The sequence below is a fragment of the Callospermophilus lateralis genome, chromosome 8, assembly GCF_048772815.1.
Source record: "Callospermophilus lateralis isolate mCalLat2 chromosome 8, mCalLat2.hap1, whole genome shotgun sequence".
NCBI lineage: Eukaryota > Metazoa > Chordata > Mammalia > Rodentia > Sciuridae > Callospermophilus > Callospermophilus lateralis.
Genome location: NC_135312.1, coordinates 106752696 through 106761919, shown reverse-complemented (window position 1 = coordinate 106761919; position 9224 = coordinate 106752696). Strand labels below are relative to the sequence as shown.

Below are 9224 nucleotides of genomic sequence, written 5' to 3'. Positions count from 1 at the left end.
TATTCTTCCAAATGACTTTTAGGAATATTTTTTTTCTAGTTTTGTGAAGAATGACATTGGTATTCTTATGGGATTGCATTGAATTTGTATATTGCTTTTGGTAGTATGGTCATTTTGACAATATTAATTCTGCTTATCCAAGAAAATGGGAAGTCTTTCCATATTCTATAGTCTTCTTCAATTTCTTTCGTCGGTGTTCTGTAATTTTTATTGTAGAGATCTTCAACCTGTTAGCTAGATTGATTCCCAGGTATTTAATTAATAATTTATTTTTGAGGTTATTGTGATTGAGATAGTTTTCCTGATTTCTTTCTCCACAGAATCACTGTTGGAGTATAGAAAGCTATTGTTTTATGAATGTTGATCTTGTATTCTTCTACTTTGCTGAATTCATTTATCAGCTCTAGAAGTATTTCAGTGAAGTTTTTGGGTCTTCTAAATATAGGATCATGTCATCAGTGAACACAATTAATTTGATTTTTTTGTCTTTTCCTGTTTGTATCCCTTTAATTTTCATCTCTTGCCTGAATGCTCTAGCTAGAGTTTCAAGAACTATATTGAATAGAAGTGGTGAGAGTGGCCATCCTGTCTTGTTCCTGATTTTAGAAGAAATACTTTGTTTTTTGTTTTTTTTTTTTTTTCCATTCAGTTTGGATTTGTCACACACAGTCTTTGTAATTTTGAGGTATGTTCTCTCTATCTCTAGTTTCTCAGAGTTTTTAGAATAAATAAGTATTGAATTTTATCAAAGGCCTTTTCTGCCTCTATTGTGATTCTTGTCCTTAATTCTACTATATGATGAATTACATTTATTGATTTGCATATGTTAAACCAATCTTGCATCCCTGGGATGAAACCCACTTGATCATGGCGTATTATCTCCTTGATGCACTTTTGAATGCAGTTTGCTAATGTTTCATTAAGGATTTTTACATCTATGTTCATCAGGGATATTTGTCTATAGTTTTGTTTCTTTGATGTGTCTTTGTCTGGTTTTAGTATTAGGGTTATTCTGGCTTCATAGAATGTATCTTGGAGTGTTTTCTCCCTTTCAATTCATGGAGTAATTTGAGATATAATAGTTTGTGTTAGTACTTCTTTAAAGATCTGTTAGAACTCAGCTGAGACTACATCTAGTCCTGGGATTTTCTTTCTTTCTTTCTTTTTTTAATATTTATTTTTTAGCTTTAGGTGGACACAGTATCTTTATTTTATTTTTATGTGGTGCTGAGGATGGAACCCAGTGCCTCACTCATGCCAGGCGATCACGCTACTACTTGAGCCATATCCCCAGCCCCTCTTTTTTTGTCTTTTAATTGCTCTTTCAATTTTGTTACTTGATATTTGCCTGTTTAGGTTTTCTATATCTTTCTGGTTCAATTTGGAGCAGTCATATGTGTCTAGAAATTTGTTGATTTTTTTTTTTTTTTTTTTTTTTTTTTTTAGATTTTGCAGTTTATTGAACTATATATTTTCAAAATAGTTTCTAGTGATCCTCTGGATTTCAGAAGTGTCTATGGTAGTATCTTTTTTTTTCTTTTTCATCTCTAATTTTGTTGATTGGATTTTTCTTTCTTTTTTCCTTTGGTTAGTTTAGCTATTTATCTTTTTGAAGAACATACTCTTTGTTGCATTGATCCTATGTATTGTTTGTTCTCAATTTAATTAATTTTGGCTCTGATCTTAATTGTTTCTTGAGGTGCAACATTAGATTATTTATTTGGGAACTTTTTTTAAAATTAATTTTTGAATTTTCCTCTTACAAGTGATTTCATACTGTCCCAGAGATTTTAATATGTTGCATCTCTGTTTTCATTTGTTTCTAAGAATTTCTTCTATGATTTATTCTTCATTTAAAAGAGCATTTTTCGGTCTCCATGTATTTATGTGGTTTTTATTTTTTTTATTGCTGTTGATTTTCAGTTTCATTCCATTATGATCTGATAGGATGCATGGGATTATATTAGAATTTTGTTTGGATTTACTAAGATTTACTTTGTGACCTAGAATATGGTCCACAGTTGAAAAAGATTCTGTTTTGGGGTAAAATATTCTGTAAATGTCTGCTAGATTCATTTAATTTATATTATTATTTAGGTTGGAAATGTCTTTATTGATGTTTGGATGACCTGTGTTTTGATCACTTTTGACTTATATTTTATCTCATATAAGTAGAGCTATCACTGCTCTCCTTTGGCCGTCATTTGCAGGAGTTAACTTTACTAACCATTTACACTTAGGGTATATATGTCCTTAAATCTAAGTGGAATGTCTTACAGACATTACATAGTGTGATGTTTGTTTATCCATTCAGCTGCTCTATATACTTTAATTAATGAGATTAAACCATTTATATTTAAAGTAATTATTGATAGGTAAGAATTTATTATTGCCATTTTGTTGCTTTATCTATTTTGTAGTTATTTTGTCCCTTTTTTCCTCTCTTGATGTTTTCCTTTTTGTTTTGATGATTTTCTTTTTGTAGTCACCTACTTTGATTTTCTTGTCTCTATAGTTTTGTTTCTATTACAGGTTATTTTTCTTTTTGGTTACCATGGGAATAAAACTTTTTATAATTATAATAACCTGGTTTATGTAACATAAACTTACAAAATTTTTCATGTAGAACACTTGATATTATTAAGGTTATAATTCACTTCATTTGATATTTGTGTGTCCATTTGCCAGTTTTATTTTGTGACAGTTGTTTATTGTACTTTAGTATTTTAACTTTAATATAAGAATTAAAGATAACTTATGTACCACCATTCCTGTTTTATGTTATTGTTCCGTGTCTGTCTACACATTTACACTTATCAGGGAGGTTATACTTTCATGTCCTTTGGTGCCCTCTGTTTCATGGTGAAGATATCCTGTTAATACTTCTGTAAGGAAGTTCCTATGGTTCTGTTGTTCTGCCTTATGTTTTGTCTATGAAAGTCTTTATCTCTCCCCCATTTTTAAAGGTCAGCTCAAAAGTCCTCATTGCAAATAAAAGTTCAAAAGGAAAGTATTCTTTTCATCCACAATTTTTGGAAACATCTGCTGTGTTAGCAGGCAATCTCCTCAGCCCAGGATATATGGTGCAGGAATGAAGTAATGATGAAAGTGTGCACGATAGACTAGGAGGGACTTTCAACTTTAGAAGTACGTTTTATCCTCCTGAAAACTCTTACTTAAAGTTAGCTTAAACAACTTAAGAACTCCTAGGCTTTATCCTATCAGTAGGAATATTAGTTCTTCTTATTTTTCTAAGAAAAAGAAGGCCTGATGGCTTAATGCTATAGCAAACACAAGGGGCTAAGTAGCTTTACCAACCTCTCGATTCTCTTCATATAATTAAGTTTTAATAAATTACATAATAAACAAGTATCAGGTGTGTTGGAATAACTTTCAGTTTACAGCTAGCAACAATGAGCAGCTCAGAGTGCTAGGAAAACATTCCTATACTCATACAGCCTGACAGGAACACCTGAAGTACCTACAGGGCGCTCTGCCCTAGTGAGCCATCAGTGAAACCACATCTTCAGTGCTTGAGGTCAGTGTTGCCAAGCTACCAGGCCAGGAAACTGAGAGTCAGGTGCTTCAGGGCATGAAATCCCCTCCCCTAGGGACAAAGACCCTTCCAGACTGCTTTCCATCACGTAGGAATATTAAGAGCTTCCTCATAGTGCTGCTCCATTAATCATGAGATGATTGGTTTCTAGGTGTTGTGTAACCTGCTTGCTTATGTATGATTGGAAGATGCATTCTATGTCAATTGTAATCACTTCCGCATTAAATGAGCTGCTGGACGTCCACTGTGGTGGTCACCAGCCAGCTTTCTCACCAGCTCCGGGTGTCTGTGTTGACTCTACATCTCTACCCTCTGTGACTGGGGTAGTCAAGTGACCAATTGACCACACTAGTGACAAGAACGCATACACAGGTGAGGAGTTATAAGAAAGATGGAACTCTAGCCAGGGGTGGTGGCACAAGCCTGTAACCCCATACCTCAGGAGGCTGAAGCAGGAAGACAGCAAGTTCAAGGCCTGTCTCAGCAACTTAGACCCTGTCTCAAAACAGACAAATAAACAAACTAGGATGTAGCTCAGTAGTAAAGTGCCCCTGAGTTCAATCCCCAATATCAAAGCGGGAGAGAAAAGATAGAACTGTTCAGTTAAATTAAGTAAAAGAATACAAAGAAATAAAGTGTGCAAGTTGTAGGTTTTGGGGAAGGTGTGTGTGTGGGGGGGGACTTGAAACTTGCCTTCTGGCTCTTTATGAGAAACTCAGACAAATCAATAAAAGCTCTGATTAGAACATTTCTACAGGAAATTTATAAAAATGAAAGCAAGGGCTGGGGATGTAGAGTGCTTGCTTGGTGTGTGCAAGGTCCTGGGTTCAATTCCTAGTAACACAAATCACACCACACACACACACACACACACACACACAGCAAATATATTCCTTTTTTTTTCATTTTACAACTGAACTTATTTTATTGGAACTAGCTTATCATTGATCTTTACATTTGAATTTTATTAGTGCATTATAGTTGTACCTATTGATAGGATTTGTTGTTACTTATTTATATATGCACACAATATAATAATATGGCCAATATAACTTTCTAGCACTTGCTCTCACCTTCTCTACCTGCTACACCTTGGTCCCTTTCCTCTACTGATGTCCCTTTGATTTTTTGAAGCCCCCCCCCACCTTTGCTTTCATTTTTCCTCTCTAGTTTCTGCATTTGAGAGAAAACATACAACCTTAAGAGTTTGACTTTGGCTCATATGGTGGTTCCATGCCTAGACTTTTGAGGAGTCTCCATACTGATTTCCACAGTGGTGGTACTAATTTACAGTTCCACCAAGAATGTAAATGTTTTCCTTTTTCTCTACATCTTTTCCAGCATTTATTACTATTTGTATTCTTGATGATTTCCATTCTGACTGGTACGAGATGAAATCTCAGTGTAGTGTGGTTTTCTTTTTTGAGATGCTGGGGATTGAACCCAGGGCCTTGTGCATGTGAGGCAAATACTCTACCAACTGAGCTATATCCCCAGCCCTCAGTATAGTTTTGATTTGCATTTTCCTAATTGCTAATGATGTTGAATTTTTTCATGCATTTGCTGACTATTTGTATTTATTGAGAAGTGTCTGCTTCATTCATTCGCCCATTTATTAACTGAATTATTTAATTTTTTGGTGTGTAGTTTTGGTGTATAGTTTTCTGAGCCCTTTATATGATGTTCATATCTGTCAGAAGAGTAGACAGCAAGGGATTTCTCACATCTGTGAGTTCTCTATTCACATTCTAAATTGTTTCCTTTGCTGTCCAGGAGCTTTTTAATTTGATGGTGTCCCATTTATTAACTCTTGGCATTATTTTCTGAGCTTTAGGGGTCCTATTGAGAAAGTCATTGCCTGGGCCTAAAAGGTAGAATGTTGACCCTACATTTCTTCTAGGAGTTGCACAATTTCTGGTCTAATTCTGAGGTCTTTGATCCATTTTGAGTTGATTTTTGTGTAGTTTGAGAGAGAAGGATCTACTTACATTCTTCCGCATATGGTTAACCATTGTCCTAGCATTATTTGTTAAAAAGGTTATCTTTTCTCCAATGAACGTTTTTGGCACCTTTGTTAAGAATCAGATGACTGTATATGTGTGTGTTTGTCACTGGATCTTCTATTTTATACTATTGCTTCATGTGTCTGTTTTTATGGCATGCAGTTTTGTTATTATTAGCTCTGTAGTAAAATTTGAAGTCAGGTATTGTGATGCTTCCATCATTGCTATTTTGATCTAAAATTGCTGTGGGTATTCTGGGCCTTTTATTTTTTCCAAATGAATTTTAGAAGAATTTTTTTTTCTAGTTCTGTGAAGAATGTCATTAAATGGGATTGAATTTAATTTGTTCATTGAAAAGCAAATATATTTTAAGGAAAAATTTAACAAAAACCTTCAATGAATATATATACTTTCTAAAAATATGTTAAAACAACCTCTATTCCCAGGTTCTTAATTCTGTAAAAATGCCTACAAAATAGTATGTTGAAGACAGTTGATGGAATCTAGTCATTTATGTTATGAAGTAATTGCATTTTGGGCTCATCGGGTTTGTTTATTTGGTCAAGGTGGAAAAATCTTGCTTTAAATTAACATTAGTGCTTAAAAGGTAATGAGGGCTTCTGAAACCAGATCAATAAGGAAAGATAAAGAAATGGAGATAAGCTTTAGAAGATAAGTTTGAGAGGTGACTTGATGCTATTCTTCAAGCATAGCATATCAGGAAGTGGGTTTGGTCAATGTCTCATCAAATATTTATTGAGTGCTTATTTTTTGTGTGGTCCCTTGCAAGATCCCATAGGTAACAACAACAAAAAGAATTTAATCAAATATGTAGTATTAAATGCAATTTTAAAAATGATTATCTACTCTGTATAAATCTGTATAAACATATAAATATGTATTTTTTGTCCAGGATTTATTTTTAGGAATAGTGTTGTAGCTATTTTGGTTCAGACTTTTGATAAAAATAAGGAAAATCCCAATGTTTAGTTAGACACATGACAATCCAGAACTAACAGCACATTTTCAGTTACATATGCTTATTTGCCTAAGTCCTGAATTCAACTAGAATTATAGATAATGTTCTTAAAGGGAGGAACATTATGTGGTGACTTGATATACAGAGTAGCATAAAGATGGTCCATACGTTTACTTCATATCTATTCCAAAGGCTATTCTCCCCTGAGGGCTAAATCACTGAGTTGAACTAAGTACCACAAAGTGGAAGATAAGGGTCAAGTAGGAAATAAGGTGTTCCTCATTTAAGAAGTTCATATAGCTATAGATGCTTCCATTTGTATAAAGCTATTAATAACATTTTACAATGCCTTTGATATCAGTGACACATTAGAATTGTCCATTGCAGAATCTATAAAACAATTCTTGGTGAGTCTGCTGCAATGTTCTGCATCCACCATAACTTGTCTTATACTACAAATACATTTTATAAATTTTCATCTTAATTTATTTTTTTTTGCTAATATAAAGCTATACTTAATTCTAATTTAAATGCTTTCCTTAAGAACATATACTCCAGTGGAGCAGATATTATGTATCTATGACATTTTGTAGTTCCTTGACAGAACCTGCCATATAGATAACACTAATATATTGGTTGACTGGCTTACTGAAAGAGAGGGTGGGGGAAAAATGGGGAAGGGGCAGGGAGGGAGAGAGAGGAGAAAGGTAAAAGAGAGAGATGAGGAGGAAGGAATGATCTTTTTCTTTCTTTAGAGGTTGTGACTCAGAGATTTTATCATCCATAAAACTATTTCCACTGGAACCATTTGTAAAATAAATTTGAAATGGGAACATTAATATTTACCATTCTTTTTTTATAAGAGAATTGTGCCCCCAGAGGGAATAAGAAAAGCTTACTGTTTTTATGGATACTTTCTACAATTCTAGTTGTTCTCACATCTCATTATCAAGAATTAGACAAATAAGCGCAATTTTTTTCAAGTGTTTTTTTGGCATGTAAATTCACCATATGTTTAAAATAATTTAGGAAAATCTTTAAAAAATTAGAAAAAGCTTTTGGCTTGCCAAGGAGTGCCTACTTATTTATATAGAGATGTCAGACTTATAAAATTATAAGTTATGATCATTTTTGAAGTATAGGCCAAAGATTAAAGACATTGTTGTCCATCAGTTTCTCTTGTGAATACAGCACTGTGCTAAAGGCACTGGGTGAAACATAGGGAGAGTCTGCAATTGCTGACCATACCAATTCTTTCCATAGATTTTGAAGTAATGGAGAAATATAGAAAAGTTGAGTAGAGCACAAAATGCTTGTTTTGCTGATGTAAAAGCTGGATTGAAGAAGTCAGCTTTATGAGCTACCTTATCATGGGGCATCAGGAGTAGAGGATAGAGTATATGGGGATTGTAGCCTCCACTGACCTCCCAGGTATTTTCCAAGATTGTCAGAAAGCATTTCCATAAACCCTTCCAACCCTGTGTTGGGATGGAGGTTTCACCACTGTTTATTTTTTTCCTATCAATGTGAACTAACCCACCTAATTCTAATCTTCGGATAACATCCTCCCTTATTTTTCCAACACAGTTTGAGGTTTATTCTTGAATATATTTATTATTTCTCTGAAGCTTTGGAATAGATATGAAGTAAATGTATGGACCATCTTTATGCTACTTTGTATATCAAGTCACCAGGATTTGTGTATTTTCCCTTTTCATTCTGTATTTAATCTTAAAAAATCATTTGTTTCAGAAGACCTATATATACTGAAATACATTTTATTCTCTCCTCTTTTAACTGTGAAGTTCATGATCATTGGAGATAAGAGAAATGATGGTCAAAGAAAGGTACTTGAAAGAAGCCTTTAAAATGAATGAGAGATTTTGTTTATCTATGTGCTTGAGTAATAAAATAGCATCTATGCTTCTGAAGTTAAAAGTTGGCACAGCTATTTTGAAATTCACATAGAAAGACTTCATTTAATCCCCAGCCCTGCTTGGTAAACTTTACACAAACACATTTTTAATGTAGTTTTGAATCCTCCCAGTAATATAACCTCAGATTTGTAAAGTGGAAAAGGGAAGGGGTAGCCTGTTGGACAGAGAACTAGAGATCATGAATGAGTGTATCTTTCCCTTTATATGGATTTGTCCCACCAAGCACTCATCTATGGGCATTTTTTAAAAAAAAGAACTCATGAATGTTGGTATATTTTCCCAAAGGTTATTTTTCACATGAAAAATATTTTCACATGAGCACAGGAGATTCTAGTTTATTACTATGTCTAATTTATCTCTGAGTCATGACTAATCTTATTATTCAGGATATTTTTTCACTATCCAATGGTCAGGAGTTCTCCAGACCACCCCAGATTTAGATAGACTCACAGGATTCAGCATATAGGTGTAATCATGATGAGATTTATTACCTGCCCCCCCCCCCCCAAATAGCAAAGGGTAAAAGTACATAAGATAAATTCCTGAGGCAACCAGGCTGTCTGTTCCAAGGGTCTTCTCCAAGACAAGTATGCAAGATGAGCTTAGACTCCTTTAGCAATGTGTTGTGAGAACATGTGAAGTATTCTCTACTTGGGAAGCTAATTAGAATCTCAGAGCCAGTGCTTTTACTGGGGGCTGGTTATATAGACACTCTTCTGTTTATCATATAACCAAATCTAGACTCACAG

At 34.1% G+C, this 9224-nt stretch overlaps 1 non-coding gene across 1 annotated transcript; it reads right to left on the bottom strand.

Moving 5' to 3' along the window:
* Positions 1-4978: 4978 nt before the first annotated feature.
* Trnav-cac (transfer RNA valine (anticodon CAC)) lies at positions 4979-5052 on the bottom strand. The gene has a single exon. It is a non-coding gene; the product is annotated as a tRNA-Val (tRNA).
* Between the last annotated feature and the right edge of the window lie 4172 nt (positions 5053-9224).